This window comes from Oryctolagus cuniculus, chromosome 11 (genome assembly GCF_051225735.1).
Source record: "Oryctolagus cuniculus isolate XC-2025 breed Fujian yellow rabbit chromosome 11, ASM5122573v1, whole genome shotgun sequence".
NCBI classification, from domain to species: domain Eukaryota; kingdom Metazoa; phylum Chordata; class Mammalia; order Lagomorpha; family Leporidae; genus Oryctolagus; species Oryctolagus cuniculus.
This window is the reverse complement of record NC_142877.1, coordinates 55365711-55378019: the sequence shown is the minus strand read 5'-3', so window position 1 is coordinate 55378019 and position 12309 is coordinate 55365711. Positions and strand designations below refer to the sequence as shown.

The window sequence follows — 12309 nt, the reverse complement described above, 5'->3', positions numbered from 1 at the left end:
GGGCTCCCACGGGATGCGGCGTGAGGAGACAGAACACACACACACAGTGAGGCTTCCCTTCAAAGAGGAGACGGGGCAAGATGGGGCGGGTGCAGAGACCGGAGCCAGGGGCTAGGGCAAAGCAGCAGGCACATGTGGAGCAAGGGATTGTCTTCAGAAAATCTCTCTCTCTCTCTCTCTCTCTCTCCCTCTCTCTCCGCCTTTCAAAAAAAAATAAGTTTTCATTTTGCAAGATTCAGTCATGTGGACCCCACCCAGCAACCGAATCCAGTCCGGTCACTCCCCGAAGGCTCTCCCTCAGACACCAGGGATGCACTGAGCTCCCGGCCTCTCGGCGCTGTAACATTGGATCTTGGGCTTTAGACGTGCGTGTGTGCGCATGTGCGTGTGCGTGTGTGCGTGCGTGTGAGTGGTGGAGCGGATCCTGTTCCTCTACAGCCGTCAGGAAAGGGAGGTGGGCCCAGAACCCAGGGGTGCGGCAGAGGAGGAGGAGCTGCCAGCAGGGGGCAGCAGAAGGCAGCAAGGGGCCTTAGACCATGATGCCCCGCTAGAGCCCCGCTTCCCGGCTTTCCCTTAGCCAGTGTAGACAAGGCTGCCATCTCGCCCCTCCTCCCCAGCGCAGGGTCCCAGGAAAGCAGCGCTCCAGCTCGACTCGGCAAAGTGCAGCAGGACGTAGGCTTTCAGAAAGCAGGAAGGAGAGAGAGGGGCCGATGACCTCAAACTACAAGGCACGGCAGAGCGGAGAGAGCAGCGCAGTGAGTAGTGGGTATTCTCACGGCCACAGCCTTAGCTGGGGCTCCCCTAAGTGCCGGGCTCTCCAAATCTCCACCAGAATGCCTCTGCAGTCTCTGCGGAGCTGGCCTCCCAGGTAGGGAGCACACGTGTCCCGCCAATCTTGCACCGCTTGTGTGCCAAGCATCTGGGCATGTATCCACAGTGCAGGGGGCGCAGCTTACTGCTTGGCCAAGTGCATGGTCGTCCGCTTCCATCCACCGAGGTGTGACGGTGAACTAGAGATGGAGCAGTGATGGGGACCCCTGCACCTGCACCCTTCGCATGCTCCCAACGGGCACGCGCACTCCCTAGGGTGAAGTGGGGGGGGGCGCTGCTCCCACGTGGGGCTTACCCTAAGAGCATGAACCCCAATTATGCCCTTAAGGAACAAGGAAGTGACACTCGGTGCCTACAATGGATTTTAAGTCAGATCTTGGCTGGGAAATGCATTATCCGGCCCCCACTGGCCCCTATGTGTTACCTACTGCTCTGTAACTCATCGTCCCAAGCATTTGTTCTGTGGCTTGCGTGGGGGTTAGAAAGTTGGGAACGGCTCAGCAGGTGGTTCTGTCTTAGGTCTCCCAGCCAGGGCACCATTCTCGAAAAGGCTCACAGCTCCAGCACGGGGCTGCTGGCGGGAGACCTATCCCACGTGTGCAGCTGGCCCCCGGCTGCTTGTGTGTCCTCACAGAGGGACAGCTGGCTTCCCCCCACCGCTTCGGGTGATGCAAGGCAGGAAGTCACAATGCCTCTCGTGAGCTAGCGCTGGAGTCAGCCAAGGACAGCTCACTGGCCCGCTTCCACCCGGCTCAAGCCAAGTCCGGTCACACCCTTTCCCTTACGTATTGTCCACGGCTGCTTTCACACGCAACGGCGCGGCTGACTGATGGCACCGGAGACCCTACGCCCTGCAAAAGCCAGATTTTTTTTGAGAGGTGGATAGACAGACAGACAGACAGACAGAGATCCTTTCCACTGATTTACTCTCCAAATGCTAGAAATGGCCAGGGCTGGGCTGAGGCTGAAGCTGGGAGCCAGGAACTCAATCCAGGACTCCCACGTGGGTACCAGGGCCTGGCTGATTACTTGAGCCAGCACCAGTCCCCCCAAGGTGTGCTGCAGCAAAAAGCTGGAGTCAGAGGCGAGAGTAGAGAACCAGACCCAGGCGCGCCGGCGAGGGATGTGAGCGCCGTAGCGCCCAGTTACGCAACCCCTGTCCCTAACTCAAGGCTGTTTACTATGCCAACTTTTCATCCAGCCTTGGAGTGACCCCCTGCCCTTCCGCTGTCACCCACTACTGAGGAGTGGACCACTAGTCCAGCCCCACACAAACACACACAGAGACAGATACTCACAGAGAGAGACACACACACACAGGCAGAGACAGAAACACACACAGAGACAGACACACAGAGCACACACAGGCAGAGACAGATACACACAGACATATACACACACAGAGACATACACACATACACAGAGACAGAGACACACACAGAGACACACACAGAGCCATAGATGCAAACACACACAGAGACACACAGACACATGTCCCTCCTGGAGCCAGTCCCCCACCCACCTCATAGCACTGCCTCTCTCCTGGGAGCTATCTCTCCTGTGTGCCTAGGGTCCCTCCCAGGAGCAAGGAGGCGCCCATGCCCAGAGCCCCTGCTGCTGGAGTCTGCTGACCACATGGCTGCCACTGTCACTGGTCCCAGAGCCTCTGCCGTCCCCACCAGGCGCACCCTGCACGTGCTGCTCCCCCAGCCAGAATGCTTTTCCACCAACTCTCCCATCAGCTCTCAGGCCACACCTCACTCCTGCTCAGAGGCGGGCCAGTCCCCTGTGCCCTGGCCAGTCCCAGCCTCTCCTTCAGCTCTTGGATGAGGGTTGACACCTGCCAGGCTGGAGGCTCTGTGGGGGCAGGGAGGGATCATCGCTGTCCCCTCAGTGCCTTGCAGAGCCTGGGGTGTATTAAAAATGGGCTCAAGGGGCCAGGGTTGGGCCGCAGCGGGTTAAGCCGCCGCCTGCAACACCAGCATCCTATATCAGAGTGCCGGTTCGAGTCCCAGCTTCTCCAATTCTGCTCCGGCTCCCTGCCAATGCACCTGGGGAAGCAGTGGAGGATGGCCCAAGTGCTTGGGTCCCTGCCACTCATGTGGGAGACCCGGGCGGAGTTCCTGGCTCCTGGCTTTGGAACTCTCTACAAAGTAGACAGCTTCTGTCTCGCCCTCTTTCTCTCTCAATCTGCCTTCCAAATAATTAAATCTTTTTTTTTTTAATGCACTTTAAAAAGCTTTGTGAAAAGCATGAGTGAACAAATGAACTAGCCAATCAACAGCTTCATGGAGATGCCGGCTGGAAGTTCAGGGCCACAGCTGGAAGCAAGAAAGCACAGCAGAAGCTGAGCCTGCCTGCTTTCAAACAACAGAGGTCGACTTTGCTCTCAGAGCTTGGGGGATCCCATTGGTCCTGCTTCTGGCCAGGGCGCAGCCTCACAGCAGGTTCACACGCAACATGAGGGCACCCCGTGGCCAGACAGGAAGCCGGAGGGACTAGGCTCAGTCTGCTTTTTACAGCTGCTGGCTCTGCTCCCCAGGAACTAACTCAGGGTCCCAGGAGAGCTGGCTTTATCCATGACCACCACCCCCAGGAGGCTCCACCTCTTAAAGGGCCCACAGCCATATACAGTCAGACCCAAGCCTCCAACCTCTGAGGAGTAAACTACACCCTAGCAAGGCCTTGTGCAGCTCAGGGTGGGGGGTTCTGCAGGGGCTTGTCTGCAGAGAGGCTACAGGGAGAGAGGCATCGCATGCGCCACCTGGAACCTACAGCTGCCGGGCAGGTTGAGGGGGGGACCCCGAGGGCTGGGGGCTGAGTCCACCAGGACCCCTAGGGAGATGCCAGAGTGCCAAGACCCCTCCTCCTCAGGAGGAAGGCCAGACAAATCCTCTTAGGACAAATCTCTCTGCTAGAGATACGATATAAATACAATTTATTTTTAACTTTTTTGTTAAGACGTATAAGGCCCACAGAGAAATATTTAAATATAGAAATTATAACAAAGCAAACATCTGTATAAGCCCACACTGGTGAAGAAAAAGGGCATTGTCACCACCCCAAAAAACCATGCCCACCCCGCCCCTCTGCCCCCACGTCATTATTTGACTTCCAATGCTGTCACTTAGTTTTGCCAGGGTTTGCACTTTATCTGTGTAGAACCATGCCATATTTCTTCTTCCATGTCTCGTTTCTGTCCCTCATTCACCTTGTTCAATGCCCTGTGGGTCTCAACTTTTCACTGCTGTAGAGTACTCCGCTGTCTGCACCCCAGGCGTAGTCACCGTAGCCCTTGGCTACTGGGTTGTGTCCCTTTGGGGCACCGTACGGAAGGGTGCGGGAATCCTGGCGAGCCCGTGTCTCGGTCCTCACCCGGGTGCATGCCTTGGATCTAGAACATGGGGATCTTCATCTGATACTCGGCACCAGATTACTTCCCAGCTGGGCTGCACCAGTGCCAAAGAAACTCTGTTGCTCCACAGCTTTGTCCAGACCAACTATTTTCACATTGTTTCATTTCAGCCTTGCTGGTGGGAATGGGGAACCAGCCACCTGCTGGTGCTTCAACCCTGTGTTTCCTCGGTAAGCAGGGCCAGTGAGCCACTTCTCATACTTGCCAGGCTACTATTTTTTGTAAAGTGCCTTCTCAGATCATTCCATTGTCCCATCAGCTGTCATTTTCTTACTGATTTATGGGCATTCTTTTTGCTTTGGCAGCCTTATTGAGCTGTGGTTGACATACAAATAAAACCAGAAAAATGCATATTTCATGTAAAGTTAGTGAGTTTGAATCACAATCAAGAAAGAAACACAGGGTCGGTGCTGTGGCATAGCAGGTGAAGCCGCCAACTGCAATGCCGGCATCCCATATGGGTGCTGGCTCGAGTCCCAGCTGCTCCTCTTCTGATCCAGCTCTCTGCTGTGGCCTGGGAAAGCAGTGGAAGATGGCTCAAGTCCTTGGACCCCTGCACCCACATGGGAGACCCGGAGGAAGCTCCTGGCAGTCACCGTAGTGGGAAGTCCTGGCGTTTGCCAGTGCCTGCCCCCACACACTCAGGGTTTCAGAGGGAGCTCCCCTCTGCCCAGCTGCCTGCCCCTCGGAAAGACCAGGCTACCTTCCTTGAGACCTGCCCGCCTGCCCCCTCCACCAGGGAGCCAGCGTGCACCCAGCTGCTGCTGCTGGGAGCTCCAGAAGGTCCCTGGGGCTGCACCTCTGCCCGCAGTGAGTCCACCATGCAAAGCCACTAAGCTCTCACTCCATCCCCAGGGAGCCCCGAGTGTCCACTTCCAGGGAGACAGGTACAGTGGGCAGCTCTCTGCCAGGGCTCACGACCTCCATGCTCTTCCAGCAAAGTCTGTCAGGTCCGCCCTGCACTGCGGGCCCCCCTAACGCTCTCTCCTATACCCCCCGTTTCCATCCCCCGATCCTTGCTCTGTCCAATGAGCCCTGGGCATGCAGACACTGCCCAAGCACTAAGTGTATGGATTTCAACATCTAACTTTCCCAACCACCACTATGCTGACGTCCAGAGAGGCTGAGCCACTCACCCAGGGTCACGCAACTGCAGGAGTGGGGGAACCAGCAGCAGAGCCCCGGGCTCCCCATCTACCTGCACCCTAAACCGCTTGAGTCTACACCAGCTCAGATGCAGCAACTTTGTTTTCTTCATGAGGGGTTTTGCTTTCTGGTGCACGAACACATGCCAACGGGCGCCGGCCCCATGTCACCGCCCATGGGGAACACTCTGGGATGTCCAGCTCTGCGGCAGCAGCCAGAGAGGCCAGCGGGTCCAAGGACAGACTCTCCCGGGCAGGGCGGCAGGGTCAGGGCCAGAACGCGGGTGCCGGCCGCCACGCAGCCCTTCCAGGCCAAGCCTGGCCCTCTCTGTAAATCAGATCCTGGCCGCACACACACGTGTGGGTCACCCCCAGCAACGGAGACGGCCGGGGAAGGGACTGGAGGCCCCCTCCCCTGCTGTGGGCCCAGGCACCTGCCCCCAGCTTCTGCAGCAGTAAGGATGGGAGACCCGGATGTGGGGGGTGGGGGTGGGGGAGTCCTCAGTGTTCCCAGCACCCCTTGCAGCCAGGGAGTCCCGTGACTGAGTGCTGGCCAATGGGATATGAGTGGAAGCCAGGAGGTTGCAGGCGCTCCTCTGGCTCTGGCTGGACACAGAGGTGGCCGGGGGCAGCCAGCTGACCTGCCAGCCTGTAGAGCCAGGGAAGAAAAAGCCGAGACCCTGACCATGTGCTGTCCCCATGCCGGAAGGCTCCTGTGGAACTCACGTGAGAAAGGAAGAAGGGTCCCATTTTCTTCTTTTTTTTTTTTTTAAGGTTTATTTTATTGGGCCAGTGCTGTGGCCTTGCGGTGTTGCAAGCAGTCACCGCCTGCAGGGCCGGTGTCCCCTGTGGGTGTGGGCTTGAGTCCCTGCTGCTCCACTTCCCATCCAGCTCCCTGCTGATGCACCCGGGCCTCTGCACTCAGCTGGTTCCTGGCTCCTCTCCTCTCTGTAACACTGCCTTTCAAGTAAATAAATAAATCTTTTTTAAAAAATGTTTTTACCAGCCGGCGCCGCGGCTCACTAGGCTAATCCTCCGCCTAGCGGCGCCGGCACACCAGGTTCTAGTCCCGGTCGGGGCGCCGGATTCTGTCCCGGTTGCCCCTCTTCCAGGCCAGCCCTCTGCTGTGGCCAGGGAGTGCAGTGGAGGATGGCCCAGGTGCTTGGGCCCTGCACCCCATGGGAGACCAGGAAAAGCACCTGGCTCCTGGCTCCTGCCATCGGATCAGTGCGGTGCGCCGGCCGCAGCACACCGGCCGCGGCGGCTATTGGAGGGTGAACCAACGGCAAAGGAAGACCTTTCTCTCTGTCTCTCTCACTGTCCACTCTGCCTGTCAGAAAAAAAAAATGTTTTTACCAAAAAATTCTTTATTTACTTGAAAGGCAGAGAGAGAAAGAGAGAGGTCTTCCATCTGCTGGTTCACTCCCCAAATGGCCACAATGGCCAGGACTGGGCCAGGTTGAAGCCAGGGGCCAGGAGTTTCATCCAGGTCTCCCATGTGGGTGCAGGGGCCCAAGCACCTGGGCCATCTTCTGCTGCTTTCCCAGGCTCATCAGCAGGGAGCTGGATCAGAAGTGGAGCAGCCGGGACTCGAACTGGAACCCACATGGGATGCCGGCACTGCACCTAGCAGCTTATCCTGCTATATCACAACACCAGACCCCAAATTAATTAATTTTTAAAATAATAGTAGAGGCAGACGCTGTGGTACGGCAAGTTGGGCCCTTGCCTGTAGGCCTGCATCCCCCATCAGAGGCTTGGTTTCAGCCCCAGCTGCTCTACTTCCAATCCAGCTCCCTGCTAATATGCCTGGGAAGGTAGAGGATGATGACCCAAGTCCTTGGGTTCCCACAACCCACATGGGAGACCCAGATGGAGTTTCTGGCTCCTGGCTTCTGTCTGGCCTGGCCCCAGGGTTTACAGGCATTTGGGTGATGAACCAGTGGGTGGAAGGTCTCTCTTCTCTCTCTCTCTCTCTCTCTCTCTCTCTCTCTCTCTCTCTCTTACAAAGAAGAAGCAGTGGTAATAACTGCCCTTCCCACACCCAACGCCTGCACTTCCAGGGAGAGCTGTGGTCTCAGAGCAGTCAAGGGGGCTTCTAGTCTCAAACAGCAACCAGGGCCCCTCCACCTGCACCCCTCTGTACCCCCAAGTCAGTGGGCTCACCAGGAGCACTGGGCCACTGTGCCACAGCAAAGCCCCACCCTGGCCAGATGACTTGGAAGGGGTAATCGAGGAAGATCCTGAGAGTCAGCTTAGCCAATGTCCCCTGGCCATAGGCTGCGCCCTTCCCGGAGCTTCTGCCCCCCCCCACACACACTCCTGTAAATCAGGCATCCATTCCCACCCCCATCTAGCATGGCTCCCAAGATCTGTCCAGAAGCAGGTGCACCCGCACCCGCCGTGCGGGGAGCACACCACTGTGGGTTTTAGAATCTCAGGAGATCCTTGGAGGGGCCGGATGTGCTCTCCATGTGTGCAGTCCCCAAAGGGAGCAAAGCCCACCTGCCTGGGACTCTTGGGCGTTCACAGGAGACTTCGGAATCCTGCAGCCCGGACCTCCGTGGAGGAGAGGCCGCACCCAGGACGCCCACGAGAGGGCGCTCCAGGCCCGCCGGTGTCTCCCCAGGTGGCTCCGACTCGGAGAGCGTTAGAGCCCAGCACGCCCAGGGATGGGACGAACGGGATGCAGGAAAGGGGCGTGCCCACGTTCGCAGCGCGATGTCCCACTGCTGTATTTCTTCCTCGTCGCCCAGGACCTGCTGCCTTTGGACGGTGAGAAGCGCCCTGGGCGGGGTGGCCTCGTGCCAACCCCCCCACCCAGCCCCTGAGCACTCCCACAACAGCGGCCATCTGGGGTAGCATCCATGTCATTGTGAACTCAGGCGCTACAACACGAGAAATGGGTGTCCCGAGCGGCTGTGCGCCTAACGCCCTCCCGCACAGGCGCACACACCTGGCCAAGCAGCCCGCGTGCTTTGTCGCGGGAGTTGACACCAGCTCGGGTCCAGGCTGGGAATACACGATCATCCCCGTCCCCACCACAGCTACGCAGTCGGGCTGGTCCCACGATCCCGCCTGGGCTCCAGAGAGAGGTTTGCTGGGGCTTCCTGGAGAGTCGTGGCCCCCACTCTCCTAGGAGAGCCCCCTGCCCGCCCGCCCCCTGCTCGTCCTCCTTCCCAGCCACCTCCGCTGAATCCTTTGGGCCGCAAGGGGGCGCCAGCCTCACGCGGCTGCGGCCCCTCGCTTGCCTGGAGGAGGAGTCCACAGAAGCCCAGGCTGCCGTCCGCCGGACCCTGACACCCGGCCTTCCCTGCACTGCTGCTCTGTGGAGCTGATACACCGCGCTGCCCGAGGCCTGCCCCCATCCCTGGGGTGACCTGCGGGGCTTGGCCTGCAGGATGCAGACGGGAACACCTGTGGCCCTGGCTGAGCGTGCTTGCTAAGTCAGCGCGGGCTAGATGCCAGGGTAATGCCTGCAGGTGTGCGGGCCTGGGCCCTGAGCAGGGTTCAGGGGGAGCCGGCAGCGGTGCAGCCAGCAAGGGGGGGGGGTCCTGGCATCAGGTGGGGAGACGACGGAGCTGTGGCCGGCAGGAAGGGAGGGTGCCTGCCGGCACAAGACCAGAGGGCCAGGGGCAGGGGTGGGAGAGGGGTGGGCATAGGGTGTTGATCCAGAGGAAAAGACAACCAAACCGGAGCTTGGCTGGGGCCAGCGTTGCGGCATGGTCGGTTAACTCGCCGCGTGGTTCCCAGCATCACCAATCTGAGCCTGAGGTTCGAGTCCCAGCTGCTCCACTTCCGATCCAGCTCCCTGCTGATGCACCTGGGAAAGCAACGGAAGATGGCCCAAGTTCTGGGGAGCCCCAGATGGAGTTCCAGGCTCCTGGCTTCAATCTGGCCCAGCTCTCTCATGGGATGTCAGCACCGTGGGCCACAGGTGACGGTCCACCTGCTACACTACGTTTTTTTGTTTGTTTGTTTGTTTGTTTGTTTGTTTTTGGACAGGCAGAGTGGACAGTGAGAGAGACAGAGAGAAAGGTCTTCCTTTGCCGTTGGTTCACCCTCCAATGGCCGCCGCGGCCGGCGCACCGCGCTGATCCGATGGCAGGAGCCAGGAGCCAGGTGCTTTTCCTGGTCTCCCATGGGGTGCAGGGCCCAAGCACCTGGGCCATCCTCCACTGCACTCCCTGGCCACAGCAGAGAGCTGGCCTGGAAGAGGGGCAACCGGGACAGAATCCGGCGCCCCAACTGGGACTAGAACCTGGTGTGCCGGCGCCGCTAGGCGGAGGATTAGCCTAGTGAGCCGCGGCGCCGGCCAACGCCACAGTTTTTAAGTATACTACCTTAAAAGATTCTGATCAGCCAGGGGACACAAAGGCACGGGGGGGGGGGTGCCCCTTGGAGTGGACCTGAACTCAACCAGGAGAGAGCTTCGGGAGAAATTCCCAAGGTAGCTTTTTCCCAGAAGGATTGCTTATTTTCTGCTCATCAAAAAGCTTCATAAAGAATCCATTCCTTCCCACAGTGAGTCCAGCGACAGAGCCACACGGCGACCGCCAGCTGTCACCAGAGGCCAGTGTGAGTGACAGGGCCGAAGACACGGGCTCAGAACATGCTGCAAGGAACCCCGGTGAGCTCAGTCCCCTGCAGGATGGAAGCAGCACCAGTGTCCCTGCCAACCGCCCCCAGGAGCCAGCAGCAGGTCAGGCCTTTGGGCTCCCTCGGCCTGACCCCTGGTGCCTGCTGCCTGGCCAACAGCACAGGCCACTGACCCCAGCCCTTGAATCAGTTCGTTCCGGGCCACAAGGCAGCTGAGCTGTGCCAGACCCAAGCAGACGAGACAGCTCCAAGACGGCTCCTTTGTGACAGCCGGGCTCAGGGAAACCAGCCAAGACCTCGCACGTGACTGGAAGCGCGCGGCGTGGCGAACTTGGGGTGCAATAGTCGTGGCAGAAGTGAAATTCCGGGACCACATTTGCATCCTGTATAAGAAACTTGAACAGATTTAGCCATGGCTCCGTGTGTAGAACTTTGTTTCCCACCAGTTGTAGTTCCGAAATGTGTTTTTTAAAATCACTCTTTGGAAGAGGGGGGAAAAAAAGTGAATTAAATTTAGTAATGTGACATTACAGTCTTTGGAAATGAAATTAATTTTATGCTGCCGTTCTGACAAAGCAAGGGAAATGAGCTCTCTGAAGTGACATTCATCGCATTGTTTTTCTGAAACGTTTCTCGTCTTCCAGAGGGTAGACAGCCTTCCCGAAGCGTGTGATTGGAATGGAAGCTCTGGAAGATGCTCCTTCCAAAAAAATGCAGGGGAGGGGGCAGTTAGCCGCGTGGTTAGGGTGCCCGCGTCCCATACCCGAGTGCCTAGACGTGAGTCCCACTCCACACCAGTGTGCACCCTTGGAGGCAGCAGCGATAGGTCAAGTGCTTGGATCCCTGCCACCCCCATGGGAGACCTGGATGGAGCCCCCAGGTCCCTCAGCTCCAGCCTGGCCTAGCCCTGGCCTGTGTGGGCACTTTAAGGAGTAAACCAATAGATGAGCTCTCTTTGTCTGCCTTTTATTTCTTCTTCCTCTCAAGTAATTTAAAAAAAAAAAAACTGCCATAAAGAATCCTGCTCAAGAGCCGGTATACTAGTGCAGGAGGTAAAGCCGCCACCTGTGACGCCAGCATCGCACAGGGGCACCAGTTCGAGTCCTGGCTGCTCCACTTCCAATCCAGCTCCCTGCTAATGCGACTGGGAAAGCAGCGGAGGATGATCCAAGTCCTTGGGTCCCTGCACACACATAGGAGGCCCAGATGGAGGTCCAGGCTCCTGGCTTCAGCCTGGCCCAGCCCTGGCTGCTGCATCCATTTGGAGAATGAACCAGCAGATGGAACATCCATCTCTCTCTCTCTCTAATAAATAACTAAAAAAAGAAAAAGAATCCTGTTCAACCTTGCTTAACCTGAGACTCATTTCCGGACCTCTGAGACCCCGGGATGCTTTTTTTCCAGCAACACTCATGAGCGTCCCTGGGGGCAAAGGACCTAGGTCCCCACTTGAGCACCGCCTTAGCCCCGGGAGGGGGGGAGGGGTGCAGCCCGCTGGTCCTGCAGAGCAATTCTGAAATACCCGCTTCTCCCAAATGACAAAGGATGAAACATCATTCCTCCTTTTACTCATCCCCCCCTCCATCCCTGGAACATTTGGTACGTGACAGTCGGGCCCAACAGGCGGCACATTGCTCCCTCCGCCCGCCACCTGTGCGTCTGAAGTGGCTGCTTGGGCTCCTGGTGCCTCCACCCCCTCCCCATCCTGGGCAGGGTCTCTGGGAGGTCCTCTCGGCCCAGCTCGCACTCTTGGGGACAACATGCTGAAGCCGGGAGGAGGGGCGGTGTCTGGAGAACCCACTGGAAATGCATTGGCATGGATTGATTTCCCCACAAAGTGTACCAGCGACTATGCACCCCACACCCCCACCCCCAGCCCCAGCCCCAGCCCCTGCTGCGTGCGTGCCAGCAGTTCGCCCGTGGCCCCACAAGGTTCCAGCCCATTCCTACAAGTTCTCGTGGCTGAGGAAGCCAAGGGTGCCCAGTGCTGGGCGTTCCCTCCCTCTTCCCCACTCAGAGCTCCCAGGCACGAGGCCAGCCGGGGCCCTCCGTGCTTGGAGAGAGCCAGGCTGGCAAGGAGGAGGTGGCTTTTGCAAAGAATGGGCTCTGTGTCATGGAAACAGGTTATGGGGATGGTCAATGTCACCCAGGGACCCAGGGGGCCAGGGGCTCCGTAGGGAAAGTCGGAGCTGGAGTCCGAGCCCAAAGCACCCAGCAGAAAGACACCCCCCCAACAGGGGACTCCGCTATAAAGGGAGGTGGCTCCTCGGGGTGTCCCCACCTCAGAGACAGCTCTGGCCATGGTGTGGAGCACGGGGG

General features: G+C 58.4%; 1 long non-coding RNA gene across 9 annotated transcripts; it reads left to right on the top strand.

Moving 5' to 3' along the window:
- The first annotated feature begins 248 nt into the window (after window positions 1–248).
- Window positions 249–10515, top strand: LOC103348272 (uncharacterized). Of its 9 annotated transcripts, XR_016216747.1 has the most exons (4): window positions 270–755; window positions 4357–4416; window positions 7924–8166; window positions 9917–10515. It is a non-coding gene; the product is annotated as an uncharacterized LOC103348272 (long non-coding RNA). The 9 variants fall into 9 exon arrangements; XR_007919457.3 differs by adding an exon at window positions 9145–9328 and having other exon boundaries at window positions 249–8166; XR_007919459.3 differs by having other exon boundaries at window positions 250–755; window positions 4357–8166.
- Window positions 10516–12309: the final 1794 nt, after the last annotated feature.